The following is a 10,147-nucleotide window of genomic DNA, read 5'->3' as shown; positions in this document are numbered from 1 at the left end:
AAATTCTCTAATTTTTTTAACATTAGTGTATTCTATAATTTTAACACATGGAAATAGTGACTTTTTATCTGAGATCAAGTAAAACTTCTAGAGATCTTTTAATTTTTTTCTACCTAAGCATTTTTATGCATATAACCAATGATATTATTTCTCTAGGTACAGGACACAAAAAAAATTCCATATCATACAATAGATGTTTAAAACACTTTTTCCACTTTCTCATATTTTTCCTCCTACCAAGAGAAAACTGAACCCTCTATGCTCATTTTCTCTAAATTCCAGCTGGACTTCTTCCATACTCAAAGATAGTGGACATAAACACTTCTTAATCAACTATGAACTATTTTGGATGTAGCAGTGTGGCTGACAATTTAGTCTCCAGACACAGTTTTCTTGGGGTCTAATGTACTTAGGATTATATTTTTGCATTAGTCTAACAAAGTGCCTTTGTCTGAAATTTGTAAGTGCCAAGAATGTCATTTCATGACATCAGAGTATTTTTCCACTCTATGTGGAAAGGGTTAAAAAATGGTACAAAATGAAAATTGACAAGTGATGTAAAGCAATTTTATTGAAAAGGTTAGAAAAATCTATTAGTAGCCAGACTTTCCATAACCATACAAATGTGTTGTGAAATAATGCAACATTATAAAACTGAAATAAATTGAGTGTTGGAATTGTTTTAATTGAATCTACTTTAGCTATTTTTAAAGTTATTGGTGGCCATATTTTAGTTGTTGCACATTTTTTTAAGTCTTTATATACTGCTTTTGCATAAAATGAACTTAAGTTTGTATGGAAAAAACACTTATAATTTTATAGTCATTGATTTTGATGGATTAAAAAACATAGCAGATGACTCTATCAACATTGTAATTATTTAAAGCTTCAGAAACATTTCTTTAAGCATTTATGTTATGCAAATTGTTATATTTTAATATATTATAAGTATGTCATGATTTTTTTACATACAAGTTAGTAGTCCTGAATAATTTTGCAATATCTGATTCTAATGATACAATATTTTTAATAAAAATTGTTTAGTATAATCTGACCTTCATATTTTAAAAATTAAATTATGTCATATTATTCATTGAGTTCCAAAAACTAATGTTTTCCCTTAATTTATGATAGCTATAGTAGAATAACTTTATTATTTTTGTAAGGTAATGTATGTCACACAGAATATCTGCTTTTGAGGTAGATTTGTTTTTGTTTTTTGTTTTTGTATGTTTTTGCGATAGTCATTATTTAGACCAAAAAGTGTTAGAATTCACAAAGATGTACCTCCCTCTGTTTCCCTAATTCTGGCATTAAAATTGTGTGTCACAACCCCTGGCCTGAAATTGCTATTTAACTCTGCTTATAATCATAATAAATTTTCACAATTTTGTAACTTTTGTACAAAATATTTTTTATTTTAGGGCTCTAAGGAATCAGAAATTTCTGAAACAAAATTCCCTATTTAGAGAAAAACTTGAAGTCAAGAAAAGCTTAGATATTACCCAATTTTTATGTATAAAATTAATAGCAAAGAATGGAAACTATTTTTTTTAATTGTCATCTGTCAATTTAATTATTTTTTCTCATTGGCTTCCTATAAGAGTTTAAAATGTAAAGATATTTAACTGTTACACATATTTTTGTATGTGTTGCTTTTCTGGGCTACTAAATGATATGCTAATAACTAAACAAACAATTTTACTTTTCCTAGTTTTTCTGTTCTTATGCTTTCAATGATATTTAAATAAAAATTATTTTTTTCAATAATAATTTCCAAAACTATACTATGTATCTTAATTGTTGTCTACTTGCATTTTATAAAATGGTTGACCTCTTACATCAATGTTTATATATGTATACAAGTTTGTGAGGTTAGGTAGCCTATGCATGAAGAAATCCAATGATGACTCATTCAAAATTGTTACGCAGCAGCCGGTTTGGTGGCATGTTCCTTTAATCCCTGCATTCAGGAAGGCAGAGGTATGTGGATTACTGTGAGTTTAAGACCATTCTGGTCTGTCAAGCAAGTCCGAGATTGCCAAGGCTACACTGACAAACCCTGTATTGAAAAACAACAACAAAATATTATCAGTCAGTTACATGCCATAGAATGTTACTATGATACACTCAATAAAACAGTATGGAATAGGTACTAAAATAAAAATTAAAATGCACAATCAATAGAAAAAAAAACAATAGAATACAGGGAGAAAGCATTTTGTTTAGTTAATAATGTGGTCAAAATAATTTCAGTCTTCACTTTTGTCCTTACTATCTCACTGAAGTTGAAAGAATGAATTATTAATATAATTTTTCAAGTTCAATCTTTTTCAAATAATATTTTATATACTTTTTTTGATTTGAGCAAGTGGACAAGGTTCTTTCAAATACTTTAAGAACAGCAGATAGAACCAGGTGTGGTTGCACAGGCCTTTAATCCCAACACCTGGGAGGCAGAGGCAGGAGGATTGCTGTGAGTTTGAGGCCATCCTGGTATACAAAGAGACTCGAGGAGGGTCAAGGTAACAGAGAAATGATCTTTGGGAGACCTACCAAGATGGCGCCGACCATTAAGCCACGTATCTGATCTACTCCGTGGAGACCAGAGACATAAGAGGAGCAACAGATTGCTGGACTTTGAGAACTGTAGGTGAGTGGGGCCCCAAAGGCCACAGACCAAACAGGGGGCCTACCTCTCTGGGTGAAGCAACATCCCAGAGGTGCTAAATGCACTCCCCAAACTCTGAAATGGAATCCACATGCAAACTGCAGCCTGTATATAAAGCATAGACTCGCTGTTTGGGGAGCGGTTTTTCCACAGTCCCCAGCCAGAGGAGTCTCAGCGAAGAGGGTGAATCTGCCCTAGGATTCCTCCTTCCACACCACCCCAAACTGCAGAGGTCACCGCCTAGGCTGACTGAAAACACAGGCGGTGGGACCCAACAGAGACAGTTATAGTGGGACTACAGCTCGCTGGCCATCCAGGGCCAAACTTAACACCAATCACAGTGGACTGAGCGTGCAAACAGCAGCAGTGAGAAATCAGCTTGAACTGCTTCCACAGACCCATAGGGAGACTTGGGTCTTGCCTAGAGCTATAGCTGAACTTATTAGCCCTCCAGGAAGACCTGGTTCCGCGGGCTTCAGCCAGAGCTCTGCAACCCTTTTGTTCCTACCCAGCCGCAAGGCACTGGTCCTACGCTCCGCTCCTCACTCCCTGCTCCCCGCTCCCCGCTCCCTGAACAAGAGAGACCAGCTGGAGATCCTGGCCCGAGCAAGGCAGGCACTCTCACATTTTCGGGAGACGAGACGTGGATGGGTCGTGTTTGCAGTATCTAATAGCTGACCCAGAGTGTGAGGGGACCAGCATACCCCGGCAGAAAGATTTGGTTCTGCGAGCGGCCGCCAGAGCTCTGCAGAGCCTGTCTTACTAACCGCCCAGCCGCAAGGCCCTGGCACTGTGCTCCCTGCTCCCTGAATGAGAGAGTCCAGTGGAGATCCTCCCCCGAGCAAGGCAGGCACTCTCACTTTATTGGGAGACGAAAAGAGGGTCTTGCTTGCAGTGCCTAATTGCTGACCAAGAGTGACCTTGGCCCCTCCAGGCATATAGTACTGGGAGAGGTTGGGCACTGCTAAAGGGTATAGAGGCAGAGCTAAAAGACAGCTACACCCCCAGAAGATCTGATCTACCTGGGGTCTTGAATACAAATCCACAGGAAGGACAGGCAGCTGGGATCAACCTACTCAGCGCACCTTATTCTAGGTCCCAAGACTGCTGATCTGAATTACAGCAGTAAAGTCCAAACAGATATCTACTTTTGCTGGCTCAGCATGGAGCCCAGGGGGCAGAAGAAAATCACCAGGAGTGAAACCGGATCATCTACCTGTTCCACAAAAATACCCCCTGATCCCCACAGGCAAGAGCACCTGACCTATAATCAGTCATCAATTAACCACTCTCAACCAGCGAAGGTCACTACAAAATACCTTCCAACACCAGAGCCATCAAAATGACAAGAGGACAGCGTAAGAATCCTATCAAAAACCAAAACAGTTTGGCATCTCCGGATTCCAACATTCCCAATGAAAACAACCTAGAGAACCTAACAGCAATGGATAGGCAAGAAAATGACCTCAAGTCCTTTGTAAAGAAGATGATAATGTAAGAAACAAATAAAATCTGTAAACAAATGCAGGAGGAGGCAAACAAGAAGGCTGAAGAGTTAAAAGAGTCATATAAAGAGGCACTTGAAGAATTCCAGAAAAATATAAATAACCAGATGATGGAAATCATTAAAACAGTCCAAGACATGAAGATAAAAATGGAAGCTATGATGCAGGAACACACAGAAGAAAAACATGATCGAGAGTCTGCAAAGAGGAAAGCAAGCATCTCAGAGGTGGCCTTATCTAACTGATTGCAAGAAATGGAAGAACGAATATCAGGACTTGAAGATATAATCGCAGAACTAGAAACAACCATTCAGGGAAATGCTAAATCTGAAAAGTTCCTAACACAGACCATTCAAGAACTAAAAGACCACATGAAAAGATGAAACTTGCGAATAATAGGGATACAGGAGAGACTGGACAGCCGAATCCACAGCCCAGAACACATTTTTAATCAAATAATGGAGAAAAATTTTCCCAATTTGAAGAAAGAGATGCATACGAGCATACAAGAGGCCTACAGAACACCAAATAGAATAGACCTGAAAAGAAAATCTTCCTGCCACATAATAATAACAACACAAAATATAAAGAACAAGGAAAAAATATTGAAAGTGGCAAGAGAAAAAGGCCGAGTAACATACGAAGATAACAGAGAAACCCTGTCTCGAAACAGCAAACAAAGAAAAAAAGAAAAGCAGATAATAGATAGTTCTTTAACTGAAAAGGACATGAAAAGATTTAAGGCACATTTGGGAAAAGTGCCACTCAGTTTTTGTTTACCTGCCTGTAGTTTATTTTCTTACTTATGACTTTTAAAGACAGGGTCACACTGTACTGTGGAGGTCTCTGGAAAAACCAGAGTCAGAAGAGTAGTGATCCAAATGAGGCAAGAAAGAAATCCAGTTCAATATGCCTTATTTAGCCAGTGTTAGTTCAAACCTCTATATTCTGACATATTGTAGACATATTTAAATATAGTAAGTACAATCTGAAAGCAAAGTTTCCCAGTGCAATCCCCTGTGCACAAAGGGCCATAATTACATCTAAACACTTCTCATTGTACATGCTAGTTACTAAAACCCATGAAGATGGATTATAGAGAAAGGTCACATTTATTATCTTAAGGGTCTAGTGGAGAATCTAGTGTGGTCTACATTATGCAGATAGCATAGTTTATAGCATTTGGGCTATTCATTTTGATTCTGGTTGTGGGTGCTTGGGAGTGTTCCTTGCCACCCAGATAATGCAAAGGTCACTGAGACTATTAGTCACCTTCAGTACAGCTTGGTATGGCCTCACCCTACACGTAGTACAAATCACCAGGCAATTAGTCACTTCATTTCCTAACCTTCTGAGTGGAAAAACCGGTTAAACATCTCTCTCTTGAAGAGAGAATTCTACATGTTTAACATTTCTGGTTTCCCTAAGGCTCTTTTGTGATTGCAAGGACTTTAGTGTACCCAACATTATATAGCTTAAAATATATAAACTATATAATATTATGGCTTAAAATATATGATCCTTTGGTTCTGCCTTGCAAATAGGGCCACTATACCACTACAGTCAATTTACTTTATTGTACTTTCAAAATGTGTTAATTACTACCTCAAAATTGATTGATTTTGACAATGTAGAAAACAAATGTAATGTAGTGTTACTCTACTTCTTTCCAGACTGAGGTAATAACTTAGTAATGAGAATATTTAACAGACTTATGGAAGCTAATGAAACTTATGTTTGTTATTGTGTTACATGCCAGCATTTCATCATAAAGATTTGCTTTTCTTTTACATAATACTGATGATTAGAATCAATAAAAGTAGTTTTGCATCTCTCACTGCAATTCTATAGTGATATTTATTTCTTGAAAATTAATTAGCTACGCAAAAGTGGTCACATGTAGATGATTCAAACTGAGCGATGTTCAAGGAATTAAAATTTGAAGAGAATATTTGTTATATCTAATTTTCTTTTTATGATGTTGTGTTTTTAATTAATTTTCTTAAAATTAAAATTATAATTATGTCACTTTCCCCCTTTCTGGGGGCCTGGTGGATTGTGAAGGAGGCTTCTTTTTTTAATCTTTAAAAAATGTTATTTATTATAATTTATTCACATTATATCTTGATTGTTATCTCCTCACTCTCATATTCCCCTTACAGCCTTCCCTCGCTTCCTCTTTTGCCCAATTCCCCTCCACTCTCCCTTAGACCTCTGACTGGGTGGAGGGGTTAACTCCTTCCTGTCTGACCATAGCCTATCTGGTCTCATCAGGATAGTCTGCATCCCCTTCCTCTGTGTGCCAGCAATGACGCCCCACCAAGGGGCACCAGAATTTATGTCAGAGGCTTCTATACTACTCAATAGTATGAGTACCCATGTGTACTGGTATACAGTATGACACAGTGACATAAAAGAGGATTCCACCAAACTGGTAGAGGCACAGATTAGGCCGTAAACAGGGTGTTGGCTGCTTTCCCAGTCTGCACAGAAGTTTCCTCAGGTGCTGGCAAGTTTGGCTACCCCAGAATTGGCAACTCCCTATTGTTACAAAGACTGTACAAAAATGCTTGCTGCTTCACAGTAAAAGTAGATTTGTACTTGATACTGGTCTCTGGAGTTTGTTTCTCTGAATAAGGACTCCATCTCCCTCACCCCCAACCTGGATCCCAGTTCCCACAGGCCTTTTCTGTGTCCAATTCCTCCCATGTCCTCATTCCAATCTCTTCCCAGTATGCACCTTACTCTCCCATAATACTTGAAAATATGGCTATCTAAATAAGACCCAAACAAGAACAACATCAATAGATATTAATTCTTTTGAACTTCTAATTATTTTAAATTTTCAATTTAGTAATATATTTTGTTACTATTGCTCCAATTGATAAATTAAATATACATTTTAAACGTATACAACATTGTTTGATGAGTATATATTGTGCAATGTCTAATCAAGGTAATTAATATAGTCATTAATCCACATAATTATCATTTATTTATGGTGAGAAGAGGTAACATCTACTTTCTGTTGCTAAACTTAGTGACTATGTTGCGCATTATAGCTCTTAGTCTAGTTTCACATAAATAAACTATTGTGCCCTTTGACCACCGCTCTTCATAGCCTTGTCAACAACCTTCCCAATCCCAAGACCTCTAATAACCAAAATGCTACTCTGCTTGTAAGTATATATAAATATGGTCATGTGGTAATTATCCTTATGTCCTTGTCCTTTTAACATAGCATTGTGTCCATAAATTCAACCATGTTTAAGATGTCAGGATTTCCTTCTTCCTAAAGGGTAGAACACTGTGGTGTGCACATAGAACACATTTTCTTTATTCATTTTTAAATCTTGTATAGATTGTCTATTGTGAAGAATGCTGGAATGAAGGTTGAAATAAAGATGTTTCTAAATGCATTAATCTTCTTTCCTTAGGGTATTCATAGTAGCTATGCAGTATATATTTAAATTCATGATAATTTGTTGGCTTAACAGTAAAATGTTAAACATATATCTCCTTTTCAAATTATTATTAACATATCATACAAACACTTTTAATTAATGTTTACTTTCATTTGGTTTTACGTTAAAGCCAGAATAAAAAATATTTATTATTAAGTTTGTAGATGTACTTTTATCAATATATATATTTTTTGAAAATGAGAGGGAGGGAGGAATGGGAGGATACAAGGGATGGGATAACCATTAAGATGTAATAAGAATAAATTAATAAAATAAAATAAAATAAAATAAGCATATAGATAGAGAAAAAGAAACACAAACAAACAAAACTAAGCCTACCATAATAAGTACTCATCAGAGAAATTGGATGAACAGTTTACTAACTGAAAAAATCAACACAAAAGAAACAAAAAACCATAAGCCAGCAGGGTATATTGGTGCATGCATTTAACCTTAGCACTCTGAATCAGAGGCAGATGAATTCCACTAAATTGGAGGCCAGCCAGATCTGTGGAATGCATTCAAGGACAACTTTAGGTATATCTTAAAGCCTTGTCCCCACTCCCCACCCCTAAAAACACCCAAACAACCAACCAACAAAATAAACAAAAAAGACAAGACAAAAACTCTGAAGGTTTCATTGCAATTCTTTAGGAAAAAACTTATGTGTTTCCGCCAGTTCTTCATATGTCTCCCAGAAATGTCAGTTGTCACAGTTTAACATGTGAGACTAATAAGATCTTACAAAAGGGAATGCATATGCAAACAGCTTGTGCTGAACAGATGAAAATTTAAGCAATACATGTGTCTATGTATACATACATAATATATATATATGGATGGATGTATATCATTAAAATAATAACAGGAAAGGACAGGACAAAAGACATGGGTTGAGAATTAAGAATATTTTCTAATATTCTAGAGAAAATGAGTTCAGTTGACAGTACTTGTACGGGGGCACAAAACTATCAATTAGTTTGTGTTCAGAAGTTCTGAGACTGTCTTCTGACTATTCCAAGCACCAGACACGGAGCATCCATACTTATATTCAAAAGATGTATTTAATTTTTTTTAAGGTTTCTATGTTATTTATCTATGCAATAGTAGTTTAGGGGGTATGTGCTATATTGTTTTATATGATTATTACATTTTAAATCATTATTTTTATTTTTACTTTGTTCACTTAATACTTGTAGCCTCATCTCTTTTCACTTCCCTGTCCAAACTTCACCTCCGTATTGCCTTGTCAATTCCCAGTCTTCCCATATCCTCAGAAAGAGAAAGACCTTCTCCCCTTTCATCTGACCTCAGCCTATCAAGTCTCATCTGGACAACCTGTATCCTCTTCCTCTGTGCCCTGGCAAGACCCCCCCACCAGGTGGAACTGATCAAAAAGGCAGCACCAGAGTCCATGTCAGAAGTAGCCCCTGCTCCCCATATTATGGGACCCACAAGGGAACTGTGTAGAGGCTCTAGCTCTTCAACTATTCATGGTCCTTGGTTCGTGCCTCAGTCTCTGAAGCACCACCTCCTCCACCTGGATTTGTTGGCACCATTAGTCTCCATGTGGAGCTCCTGCCCCCTCCAGGTCTTTTTATGTCCCTACTCTTCCATATAACACACATTCTGTGCTCCAGCCTGGCTGTGAGTCTTACATCAGCTTGGATGTCCTGCTGGGTGGAGTCTTTCAAAGGACCTCTATGGTAGGCTCCTGTCTTCTTCCATGCCTTCTGGTGTATAGTCTACTTGCCATTCTGAATAAGAATTGAGCATTTTCTCCAGGGTCTTTGTTGTTCTTTAGTTTCTTTATGTCTACATATTGTAGTGTGGTTATCCTATATCATGAGGCTAAAGTGCGCTTTTAATTGAGTATATACCATGGCATCTTTATAGGTCTCGATTACCTCACTCAGGATGATTATTTCTAGTTCCATCAGTGTGCCTATAATTTTCACATTCTCTTTGTTTTTAAGGGCTGAGTGGTATTCCATTGTTTAAATGCACCACAGTTTTTCCCTCACTTCTTCTGTTGAGGGACAGATGCTGGAAACAATCTAGAGGTCCCTCAACTGAAGAATTGATTAAAAAAAAAAAAAAAAAAAAAAAAAAAAAGCTATGGTACATATTCACAACAGAACACCACTCAGCTTTTTTGACATTTTTTATTAATTTATTCATATTACATCTCGATTGTTAGCCCTTCCCCTGTTTCCTCCCATTTCTCCTTCCCTCCCACTTCCCCCCTTATCCTCTCCCCTATGTCTGTGATTGAGGGAGACCTCCTCCCTCTATATATGGCTCTTAGAATATTCAGTCTCTTTTTGGTAACTTACTATCCTTCCTCTGAGTGCCACCAGGCCTCCCCATCCAGGGGACATGGTCAGAAAAGGGACACCAGAGTTCGTGTGAGAGTCAGATCTCACTCTCCATTCAATGGTGGAGAATATCAAGTTCATTGGCTAGGTCTTGGTAGGGGTTCAAAGTTTACTGCCTATGTTCTCTTT

The sequence above is a fragment of the Acomys russatus genome, chromosome X (genome assembly GCF_903995435.1).
Source record: "Acomys russatus chromosome X, mAcoRus1.1, whole genome shotgun sequence".
NCBI lineage: Eukaryota > Metazoa > Chordata > Mammalia > Rodentia > Muridae > Acomys > Acomys russatus.
This window is presented reverse-complemented; position numbering follows the sequence as displayed.